Source organism: Heptranchias perlo, chromosome 11 (assembly GCF_035084215.1).
Source record: "Heptranchias perlo isolate sHepPer1 chromosome 11, sHepPer1.hap1, whole genome shotgun sequence".
Taxonomy (NCBI): Eukaryota; Metazoa; Chordata; class Chondrichthyes; order Hexanchiformes; family Hexanchidae; genus Heptranchias; species Heptranchias perlo.
The window spans coordinates 63763736-63775900 of record NC_090335.1 but is presented as its reverse complement, the minus strand read 5'-3'; the positions used below and the strand labels follow the sequence as shown (position 1 = coordinate 63775900).

At 39.8% G+C, this 12165-nt stretch overlaps 1 protein-coding gene across 3 annotated transcripts in view; it reads left to right on the top strand.

Annotated features, from left to right (window-relative positions):
• The window catches only part of mrps6 (mitochondrial ribosomal protein S6), an 83622-nt gene that overhangs the window by 44388 nt on the left and 27069 nt on the right, over nucleotides 1-12165 (top strand). The gene's annotated exons all lie outside the window — the stretch shown is intronic.

The following is a 12165-nucleotide window of genomic DNA, read 5'->3' as shown; positions in this document are numbered from 1 at the left end:
GGGGAAAAAAAGGACAATCTTCGATCAAGAGTGAAAATTGGGGGATAGTGAGGAATACTGAAGGAATAACAATGAAGGGAGGTGTTGTAATGGGTAGAGTAAAATAATGTGGAGCTTTAGTAGAAGAAGAAAATAGTGTGATAGAAATTCTGTTTAAAATAATTTTCTTTTCACTCTCGAAAATAGGTACTTTCCAGTAGTTGTAAAAGAAGGAAATATGTTTGAGTTCATAGAGAAAATAGAGATTTCTCTAGAATGAAGTATCATTAATAACATTGGAGTCTTTGAATATTCATAAAGCAACAAATAAAATATTTTTGGATGCATTCAAGGCAAAGTTGGAGGTGAGGGAAGAATTGGCTGAAATTTTTCACAGTTTATGAAATAGAGGTGGTTCCAGATTTGAAAATGGGTAATGTTTCAATTTAACACTAAGGCATAATTCTGGCAATTATAGATCTATAAATTTGACATCTATAGCCAAAAATATATTGGAATCTATTACAGAAAGCAATTCAAACACATTATCTCACATTTTTATTCCGGTTAAATGTTCTCAGTACCTAAACCAAGTGGCCATTCCTAATGTATGAGTTTGCATTATGAATGTTGATGGGCAATATGAAATTACCTCAACCAAGCTGGCCTTGTCTCCTAATGCACAGACTTGTACTTTGCCAGCAAATGGTCACCAGTGTCATAAATTGGATAGCCAGGTGGTGAAGGATACAATACTAGAGCCTGGTTTTTATTTGCTTCCAAGCCTTTATTCACAGAGATCCACATTACCCCCAGTGCACTCCCTAGATATGCTCTCATATAAATGGATACAAGAGAGTCCCCAATTGATACGCACCACCTAAATACAATTAACACTCATTGTTATAAATCATATGGATACAATTAACAACCAGTGATCAGGAGTGGGAATCTTTGCTGTGTTTTTTTTACCACAAGAGAATTGTGGCAACCATCAGTTTCCCACCAAGACTGGAAAACTCGGCACACACCATGGATTAGACATGGGGTATTTCTGGTCAGTATGGTTTAATGCTGCACAGGGCATTGAATTTGAACAAAAGCTTGTTTTTTTAAAAAAGTTTGATCATATCTTGACTGCACACTTAACATGGAATTCAGTTCTAGCCAATTGTTTAAAACCATTTTAGAAGTTTTTTTTTGAAGATGAGGAGTCTTGATGTGAACGTAGCCTGTCCTGATTACGCTTTTGGACAGAACTGTGTATTGTGACTATCTGGGTTGTTATAGTGAAGTAAAATTAATATTGGTGATTATGAAGCTAGTCTCTGTTTATGTTGTTTGTGCGTATATGTAGTCTTTAAATCTGAAGAATTTGCTATTATTCCAATAACAAGCTAATCTTAGCACTATATATTAGCTATCCAAGCACTGACTAATGGATGCAAATTAGGATCCTTCCCCACCAGTAAAGCTGCTTAAATTAATATAGTATGACAAAGAACAACATCCTGCAATATCAGCAATTGAGTTCATCTGCCTTTCAGTCAGTTGCTAAATTTCAATCAGATGTTAGTATTCTAAAGAACATTGGAGTTTGATGTACCAATTATGCATTTAAGGGGGAAGCTAGATTAGCACATGAGGGAGATAGGAATAGAAGGGTATGCTAATAGGGTTAGATGAAGTAGGGAGGGAGGAGGCTTGTGTGGAGCATAAATGCCGGGATCGATCAGTTGGGCCGAATGGCCTGTTTCAGTGCTGTAGATTCGATGTAATTACAAAAACGTTATGCTGGTTTAGAAGGGACGAGATGCTCGGAGATGTGGTACAGCATTACAGTAATCATGCTCATAATTCTTAAGAGATGCTCGTGTGCGACTTGTATACCAAATTTTATGATATTTGACAATAATGGCTTGATATGCAGCTGTGGACACTAGGGAAAAAGAAAACCATTCTATATTCTGAAACAGACCAGACACTTGAAGCCGAGCCAGAGCATTTAAAGAAGTTGTGGAGTCAACAATAACATAGTTAATACAGTACCATTTGCCAAGTCTCAAATTGTTTGCCAACACTGCAGCTAATGTACCATACACAAAATACCACAGTCAACAGTGGTCTCCACATATATCCACCAATAAACAATACAGCTGCAAGCAATTTCCAAGAAGTCACAGCAGGTTCCCAAAGAATTGATGTCTGTCATTATTGTTAATTGGTGTCATTTTTAAACTTCATACATTGGGCATCTTCGGAGGCTGTCTTACCAAACCTCTAAATGCTTTGTTAGCAATGAAAGGATCTTCTATGCATGCTGCTTACAGAATTTCAAAAATGTCCTGTCCTACACTGTAGGAGGACATGTTTCATGACCTTCATAATCTTTTCATTTAGTGTCGGGTGTGTAATCATGCAACACTCATGACTTATTAGTTCATTTTAACTCCCAATTTCTGTGGGGGTTTTAAACTGTACTTTTCCCCATACTCCTGTTTGAGAAGCACAGAAACACAAAAATCATCACAAAAAAAATCTACATCAAATATTGTGCCACACAAATCAGGAGATATGCATGAAATACAATAATTCAGAATGAAGTGCCAGTCAATCTGCAGGAGATGCTGGTAAATTGTAATTAAATAGCAATCAATCCAAATAAATTGCTTAAGTCTGAAATTAAATATCAGTATACTGAACTTCAAAGCATCATGAAATATCCATCAACAAAACACCCCAAAACACTTAACACTATAGAACCAATTAATACACTGAAATAGAACTACAAGAAAGAACAAGAGGTGGTAGAACTATTGTCAGAAGTAGTTAAGAGATAGAGGTGAAATATAAGCAACAAAAAAATTGCTGGTTTATTTTGATATTTGGGGAAAATTATGTTATAATGTAGTAAGTCTACCAAAAAAAGTGCAGCTCTTCATCTAGTTGATTGCCTAATGTAATAGGTATTGAAATGGATGAGACATTGCATGCAAGGAGGTGAAAATAATTCTAGTTTCATGGACCATTTCTGTTGCGTCTAATTACATGTTTTTGTCATTTATTTTATCACTTTTGATAGTTCTGTCACTTTTGCAATTTAATTCTGTTGCATTGTTCTTTCATCTAGTTCTGTCCACTAGTTTTCTTCTGTTATTTTGTTTTGTTATTAAGTTTGTTATTTTGTCATGTACTTCAGTTATATAATTTTGATACAGTTAGAGCTCTTTTTCTGATTCTCTGTTGAGCTTCCAGATTATTTCTGATGTATACTGTCATTTCCATTGTGGTTCTCTGCATTTTATTTATTATTGATCTATATTGTACAATTTTGAGTTTTGTCTTGTTTTATTTAATGTGATTTTTGTCTTGGTTTTTGTGATTCTCAGCCACTGAACTTCAAGGCAGCATTTGACCGAGTGTGGCACCAAGGAGCCCTAGTAAAATTGAAGTCAATGGGAATCAGGGGGAAAACTCTCCAGTGGCTGGAGTCATACCTAGCACAAAGGAAGATGGTAGTGGTTGTTGGAGGCCAATCGTCTCAGCCCCAGGGCATTGCTGCAGGAGTTCCTCAGGGCAGTGTCCTAGGCCCAACCATCTTCAGCTGCTTCATCAATGACCTTCCCTCCATCATAAGGTCAGAAATGGGGATGTTCGCTGATGACTGCACAGTGTTCAGTTCCATTCGCAACCCCTCAGATAATGAAGCAGTCCGAGCCCGCATGCAGCAAGACCTGGACAACATCCAGGCTTGGGCTCATAAGTGGCAAGTAACATTCGCGCCAGATAAGTGCCAGGCAATGACCATCTCCAACAAGAGAGAGTCTAACCACCTCCCCTTGACATTCAACGGCATTACCATCGCCGAATCCCCCACCATCAACATCCTGGGGGTCACCATTGACCAGAAACTTAACTGGACCAGCCATATAAATACTGTGGCTACGAGAGCAGGTCAGAGGCTGGGTATTCTGCGGCGAGTGACTCACCTCCTGACTCCCCAAAGCCTTTCCACCATCTACAAGGCACAAGTCAGGAGTGTGATGGAATACTCTCCACTTGCCTGGATGAGTGCAGCTCCAAAACACTCAAGAAGCTCGACACCATCCAAGATAAAGCAGCCCGCTTGATTGGCACCCCATCCACCACCCTAAACATTCACTCCCTTCACCACCGGCGCACTGTGGCTGCAGTGTGCACCATCCACAGGATGCACTGCAGCAACTCGCCAAGGCTTCTTCGACAGCACCTCCCAAACCCGCGACCTCTACCACCTAGAAGGACAAGAGCAGCAGGCGCATGGGAACAACACCACCTGCACGTTCCCCTCCAAGTCACACACCATCCCGACTTGGAAATATATCGCCGTTCCTTCATTGTCGCTGGGTCAAAATCCTGGAACTCCCTTCCTAACAGCACTGTGGGAGAACCGTCACCACACGGACTGCAGCGGTTCAAGAAGGCAGCTCACCACCACCTTCTCGAGGGCAATTAGGGATGGGCAATAAATGCTGGCCTCGCCAGCGACGCCCACATCCCGTGAACGAATAATAAAAAAAAACTTCTGAACACCAGCTGGAATTGTTAATGACTTAAAACACTACAAATGATGTGTAATCAAAAAAGGCGTGATCAGTTTGAGTCTTATTAGTATTTCTTTAAATTTAAAGGAAAATGTTGCTGTACAGGAATGTTTTTGGACCATAGCCCACTCAAAAGTCTTCTGCTCATAATCTTTACATTTTGGCAGTTGATGCAGTGTGAACTTCTCCATTGTGTGTCCTCTGTTTTCTATTCAACACTACATGACCACTTGATTCCCTGAATGAGATTCTGCGATATACTAGAACTCGGGGTCCTAAACTGATTCCTAAAACAGGAGAAATTCAGGATGGTCACACTACTGATTATCAAGTAGTGTGCTAGGAACTGGCTGTTATGAAAGATACATATTTGTCTACAAGAATGGTCAGAGATCAGGAAACAGAAAAATATCTAGCATAAAAATCCAAGGTATACCTACTCAGTAAACTGGCTAGGGGAGAAGCTGAAAGAGATCTGGCAGTGGCAATAGACTCAGGTCTTACCATCTCCCATTATTACGAGCAGCAAACAACAAATCAAACAGAATATTAAATTAGTTTCCTATATCATTGGAGTATAATTTTAACAGTATCAAGCTGAAACTGTATAGTGCTCTGGTTGGGCTGCACCTTGAGTACTGTGTTCACCTCTGGTCACCAAAGCACAAAGAAAACTTCCAACCCTTGGAAAGGGTACAAAGAAGGGCTACAAGGCTGCTCCTTAGTATAAATGCTGAGGTGTGAGGGAACATTGGAAAACCCAGACTCCTCAGCCTTGATGTAAACAAATGAGAATGTTAGAGGTATACAAGATAATAAATGGAATAGAAAAAGATTAATGTAGAGCACTATTTGAAGTTAAATTATAGGACAAGGTAACATAGATACAATCTGGTAAAAAGGATGTTCAGGAATGATTTTGGGAAGCACTTCACACCAGGTGATCATTTACTCGAATTGTCTTCCAGGTAGGTTAGTGAAAGCAAAAACTTTGGACTTGTTCAAGAATTAGTTGAACGCTATGATAGGGAGGACCATAGGTTTCTATGGGAGGACGGGCTGAATGGTATCCATCATCGGTAATTATCTTTTGAAGTTTTTGCAGTGGTGTTCTTCATTACAGCATCTGTCTGACATTGATTTGAAATCTTAATTTAATTTGGCTTTCATTCAACATTTGTATTTGGATTGTTGGGGAACCCTTGGTTGTTGTCTTGTTTTATGCAAGCTATTTGTGCCCAATTGGAGCCTTCATTTAGTTTTTAACAAGCTTATATACACATTGTTCAAATCTCTGAATATGTGAGTTTAAGTTTCTTCAAGCTGTTGGTGATAGTTTTGGCATTGAGTTAGTGGACTGCAACTTCTTATTGTAGATCAACCATATTTGATTTGACATTCTTACTGGGTGGCAAGAATATAAGAAATAGGAGTAGGCCGTAGGGCCCCTCGAGCCTGCTTTGCCATTCAGTAAGATCATGGCTGATCTTCTACCTCAACTCCACTTTCCCACCCTATCCCATATCCCTTGATTCCTTAGTGTCCAAAAATCTATTGATCTCAGTCTTGAATATACTCAATGACTGAGCATCTACAGCCCTCTGGGGTAGAGAGTTCCAAAGATTCACAACCCTCTGAGAGAAGAAATTTTTCCTCATCTCTGTCCTAAATGGCCAACCCCTTATTTTGAGGCTATGACCCCTAGTTCTACACTCTACAATTAGGGGAAACAGCCACTCAGCATCTACCCTGTCAAGCCCTCTAAGAATTTTATATGTTTCAATGAGATCACCCTTCATTCTTCTAAACTCCAGAGAATATAGGCCCATTCTACTCAATCCCTTCTCATAGGACAATCCTCTCATCCCAGAAATCAATCTAGTGAACCTTTGTTGCACCCCCTCTATGGCAAGTATACCCTCCAGGTGTGGTCTCACCAGAGCCCTGTATAATTGCAGCAAGACCTCCTTTCTCTTATACTCCAACCCCTTTGCAATAAAGGCTAATGTACCATTTTCTTTCCTGATTGCTTGCTGTACCTGCATGTTAACTTTCTGTGATTCGTGTACGAAGACACCCAAATCCGTGAGACTACTGACTTATTTTTGAAAAGACTAAGAAATAATTCTGCTTTTCTATTCTTCCTACCAAAGTGAATAACCTCACATTTCCCCACATTATACTCCATCTGCCACCTTCTTGCCCACTCACTTAACCTGTCTATATCCCTTTGCATACTCTTTGTGTCCACCTCACAGCTTACTCTTCCACCTAGCTTTGTATCGTCAGCAAACTTGGATACATTATGCTTGGTCCCCTCATCTAAGTCATTGATATATATTGTAAACAGCTGAGGCCTAAACACTGATCCTTGCTGCACCCCACTAGTTATAGCCTGCCAACCCGAAAATGATCCGTTTATTCCTACTCTCCGTTTTCTGTCCATTAACCAATCCTCAATCCATGCTAATATATTAGCCCCAATCCCATGAGCACCTTATAGAATGCCTTTTGAAAATCCAAATATACTACATCTGCTGGTTCCCCTTTATCTACCCTGCTAGTTACACCCTCAAAAAACTCTAATAGATTTGTCAAACATGATTTCCCTTTCATAAAGCCGTGTTGACTCTGCCTAATCATATTATGATTTTCTAAGTGCCCTGTTACTGTGTCCTTAATAATAGATTCTAGCATTTTCCCTACTACTGATGCCAGGCTAACTGGCCTATAGTTCCCTGTTTTCTCTCAACCTCCTTTCTTGAATAGCAGGGTTACAATTCTTACCTTCTGATCCACGGGGACCATTCTAGAAGATCAAAACCAAAACCTAGCATTTATTTGAAGGTTTATGTAAGGTTGCTTCCAGTTTGATTTGGATGAAGAAGTTGTTCATTTTATCCTCTGTACAAGTTAAAGTAGAACATTGTAGATAGCTGCAGAGTTACAATGTCATCATGCAGAGCAACTCGGGTAGTCTCAAGTTCATTTCCTGTGGACCATATCAATCTGAAATGAATACTAGAAAACAAGAAATTTTAGGTAAAATCTATAGGGATATTTAGCAAAGTCATTTTTAAAAAAGGATAGTATTAGACACTTGACTCATTTGTTAAACATTGTAAATTTGATAGTTTATAATCATTTTGGAGAAAGTGGAAGCAACCTGAATTGAATTGTGACCTAAATTTTTATTGGATATATCAGAACTGCAACAAACCATAAGTAGGATGACTGTAGTAATTGGGATTTAAAATTGAATAGTAAGAAAAATAATTAGTTTTGTGGAACAGATAAATTATAAGAAGGGAAACTGGGTTATTAATTAAATGAATGCAACCAGAAAATGCAATTCAAGTTAAGTTTGAAAGAGGTCAATTGGAAATTTTGAACAGAATGTGCCATTCAAGAATTACTTTACTAGAGTGAAAAACAAATGATTATAATGGTTATCGTAAAACAAAACAAAAAGAAATCAGCATTAAGGAGGTATGAATTTGAAACAAAAACAGAAAATGCTGGAAACACACAGCATCTATAAGGAAAACAGGCAAGTTAACTCTTCAGGCATGGACCCTTCATCAGAACCGAAAGATATTACAGATGAACGGCAGGTAAAAAGGAACAGAACAAGGGGAAGGGAAGAAAAACACAAAACGCATATACATACAAAAAAAAATAGAATGACCTGGAAAGTGCTTAAGTGGAAAACAGGAGATGGTTAAATGGCAGAGGTGATATCAACATGAGACAATAGGAAGGCAGTCCTTAGTAGATTTTAAAAGCGGAGTGATAAGCAAAAAAGGAAAACAATTAAAAGAAAATGGGGAAAGGGCAGGTGTACAGAACTAAGTGGATAGCTCTTTCATGGCCTCATGTCCTGTAAAATTCTTTAATTCTAAAATCTTGCTGGAGATGCTTTTTTTCCACACTCCAGTAAACAGATGGATTGAAGTGTAGAAAATGCCTGGTAGTGTGTGACGCCTACCATGACTACACTCTATACCTCCTTTGACCATGTCAAATAGATAATGATGCTTTAAATTGCAGTGCTTAAAATAGTCACCTAAGGAGCACTGAAGTTATTTCCAAAGGATTATTAATTCAGACAAACTGTTTCTAATTTCATGTTGGGCTCGATGTTCTACCTATTTGCAGTGAATGGGTGGTATATATCTTACTGTAAATGACAAGCTTGCATAACTCAGCCTCCTGTTGTAGAATTAACAGAAGCCTTGAGGTGAGTAGTACGCTAATCATTAATCTGATGATGATGGAGTCCAACTTTAATCCGTGACAAATCAAGAAGTAGTGTTGTAATGTTTAGTCTCATAATAGAACATTTTGTCAATTAAGGGCACTCTTTTTTCATTAAAAAGTATTTAGCAAGTCTTTTGCTTATGGGATGGGGAGAATGGTTTTTGTCAGCTGTGACTGGCTTGGTGTAGTTCAGGATGCTGTTTCTCCTGCAGACCTGGATATGGGATTGGAGGAGGGTGGGCTGAAGGCAAAGTCTAGTGTTTTAGATGTTGAGAGTAAATCAACTCTAATAGTTAAACATTAAGACCTGATATTACAATATAAAGCACTACTGTGCATTGGGCACCGATTTTCCTTGTTATCGGGCATGAAGGCCTGCGATCTACTAAGCATCTGATGTGACCCTGAAGCACTCAGAGCAATTTTATGTAACGAAGGTCATTCTTGTGAACTGATCAGAGAGGTGAGCAGCATCTGATAGGCTGAATGTCTGTAATAAATGAATTTTGTCTGCTCCCATCAGTTGGTTTCTTATTACATTATTGGACCCCTGTTGATTCCAGTGTTTGCTCTTGGTCAAAGTGTATGTTGTGCATCTAACACTTCCTAGGCTTGTGTTCCCTCAGTGGAGAAAGAGTGAGGTGAATGGAGGTGGCAGAGTTATTCCTTCTGCCAGTTCATGGCTACTGATTATGTGGCTAGCTGGACCTGGATGATTGGAGAGTGTAGTTATTTGAGTGGGGTGACAGAGGTTGGGATGTGGAATTGCTCTGAGAGAAATTGCCATCATCCATGCCAGCTCCAGCCCTGCAGCTGGGCGCTCCCTAGATATGGCCTGATATCTGTGTGGGAGCTGACCTTTGTGAAGCAATGAAGAATTGTGTTTTGGCTGTCTCAATCTGATTCCCCAACATGGTGAATCCAGAGGAAGCAGACTGCCGCAGATTGGAGCTCAGAGTCTCTATTGCACCAGTCAATGCATTTGTGAGAGAAGCTAAGCAAGAACGTAGAATGTTGGCCAATTTTTAGTATTACATTTCATTAACCATTTAATTGCCTACATGCATAACTGATCCAAATCCTTCAGCAGGTTGCTAATTGCAACTTCATTCCCCGTTTTTAAAAAAATGAACAGGCTTACAATTGGTTTGTGCATCTACATCATTTCTGTTGGTTAGAATCAACAGGGTTTGATGCACTGACCTGTAGTACTCCATTCAGCATCTCCCTGCCCCCAGTCTTGAACTACTTTTATGATTACTCTCTGTTTCCTTGGGACAGATTTTGCTGTAGCAGGGCCTCTAACAGCGTCTGACATTAGTTAGAGTTGCCTCTGCACCCTTTAGCTCAAAAGATGTTTGCTCACAAAGTTGCTGAAAGTGCGAGCTGATAACAGGGCAGCGAGGGGAACAGGGCAAGCAACAGGGTATCTCCTTAACCAATCAGATTTAAGGATTGGGAAATAAACACAGGAAGGACTGAGAAGCAGGTTGAGATAAAGTGGTTGAATTCAATGTCAAATCAGCTACAGTAGGAGAAATAGAGAGGGAAAGAAAGATTGGATTAAGAGAGAAAGAAAAAAGAAAGTAAAAGTAAGAAAAAAAATGTAATTTAAAGTTTGACATTTTTAAAATCTCACCAGAAAAATTCAAAACCTAAAGGAATGAGATTCCACACTTGTAATAGTTAATTTTCAGTGTGAAAGATGTTGATTGGTAGTATTTAACAATTATCTTTAAAAGGGTACTTAGGCTTGTAATGACAAGACTTAACTTTTTGTGATGAGTTTAATGGGCAAATGCAGCAAGTTCCTAAAAAAAGAAAACCGGGGGGGGGGGGGGGGGGAGGGGGTGGTGGTTGCTGTTTTCCCGAAGCTAGCGGTGGAACTCGGAGTGCAACTTTTGAATATTCACATTTAGCCCCGCATCTGCTCCTCGCCTGAAGTTGCTGTACCATTTACTCATAAATAATGGCAATCGCCATTAACCGTGCCATTATTTTGATAGCAAATTCTGGCCCCTTGTCTTTATCAAATTTATTATCCAGTGGTCTGACTCCATTTACCTCCCTGAGTCTGGTGATATACAGTCTTGACACTCCATTTGATCCTGAGCTGAGCTTTCAACCCCACAACTGGTTCGTTGCCAAGACCACCTTCTATCTGGAAAATGATGTCCTCTTGTTGTTTTGCCTACACAACTGTGTGTATACTTCAAAGAAGTTCATTGTGTGAAGCACTTTGGCATGCTTCAATGTGATATGGCATTATATAATTAGAATCATAGAAGTTTACAACATGGAAACAGGCCCTTCGGCCCAACATGTCCATGTCGCCCAGTTTATACCACTAAGCTAGTCCCAATTGCCTGCACTTGGCCCATATCCCTCTATACCCATCTTACCCATGTAACTGTCCAAATGCTTTTTAAAAGACAAAATTGTACCCGCCTCTACTACTGCCTCTGGCAGCTCGTTCCAGGCACTCACCACCCTTTGAGTGAAAAAATTGCCCCTCTGGACCCTTTTGTATCTCTCCCCTCTCACCTTAAATCTATGCTCCCTCGTTATAGACTCCCCTACCTTTGGGAAAAGATTTTGACTATCTACCTTATCTATTACGTTTATTAAAAAGGTGTTTTGCAGTGTTCAGGATTAGAACCTTCTTTGCACCCCTAATATCTTTGTTAAATATGTTTGTGTTACACTGGCTCCTTCCAGATTTCAGCTCCCTTTCTTCCTGAAAACTTTTTATAGATTTTAATTGCTCAATTTGGGTATATACTTGTCTTGCACTAAAGTTTAAAGGTTTACCATTTTTTTCCCCTCAACTGGGAGATGTCTGAGCAGTACAGCCACTTTATTTTTTTTTTAGCTCATCCCTCATTCTGTTAAAGTTTACCCTTTTGAAATTGTACATTTCTTTCCTGCGTGTTACTGCAGTGGATTGCCAGGGATATCCTTGTGGGGCCCAGAGAAGCACTCCTCCTCCTCCTGGCTCCACAAGGAAAGTAAAGCAAACCCTGGAGGGAATGCTCAGGCCGATGGTTAAAAATGCAGTCGGGACCCGGTGACACCATCGGACCCGGTGACGTTGAAAACCAGGTCTAGATGCAAATTCCCTCTAGTGAGATCCATAACACATTGGGCATGATTTTAAATGGGAAAAACAGGTGAGTTGGGGGCAGTAAAAAAAAAAAATTTTTAAATCTAAAACCCACCCCCAGCCCACCTACTTCCCGCCCACATCCGGTTTTCACGGAGGTGGGACGAGGGGCAGGTGACCAACCCGCTCTTAGGAGATGTGTCGGTCGTTGAAAGCTTTCGGAGGCTGCGGGCTTCCATT